Genomic DNA, 522 nt, shown 5'->3' with positions numbered 1-522 from the left:
GCAAACGTTGCTAATTATTAACAGAAGAATAAAAAGATTTGTATGTAGATAGTAGACCCGGTGCGGATATTTTAAATTAGATATTGCTGTAGTGAAGAACGCAGAACTTTATTCTCAAGATTAATCATAAGAGAAGTTTCCTGCGGTAATGTAAGCTCGTCTATTGCCTCAGCGTCCATCCACTTGCCCCAGAAATATTCTGGAGACAAGCTCAGGTGGCCGTAATGCGCAGGCCGCCGTCGTAACAGGTCGTGTCTCGCGCTCTTGATGGAGGGTCCCGGAGATCCTGCCTCGTCGCTCGCCGCCATGGGGATGCACACAGCTAATTTGCTCGCCTCTCTGTCTCGCCGTCTCAGGAACGCGGCCTCTCAACGGGAGGCGGAAAAAACTCTGGGCGAGACGAGGGAAATTACGTGCGACGAGGGCTGTATTGTCTCCACCGTGTGCGTCGCCAGGACCTCGTGCGGCGAAAGGATGCTTTGCGCCCCTTCGATGGGCCCCGGGTCGGGAGGGCGCCCAAGG

This window comes from Penaeus monodon, chromosome 24, assembly GCF_015228065.2.
Source record: "Penaeus monodon isolate SGIC_2016 chromosome 24, NSTDA_Pmon_1, whole genome shotgun sequence".
Taxonomy (NCBI): domain Eukaryota; kingdom Metazoa; phylum Arthropoda; class Malacostraca; order Decapoda; family Penaeidae; genus Penaeus; species Penaeus monodon.
Note: the sequence above shows the minus strand (reverse complement) of the source record.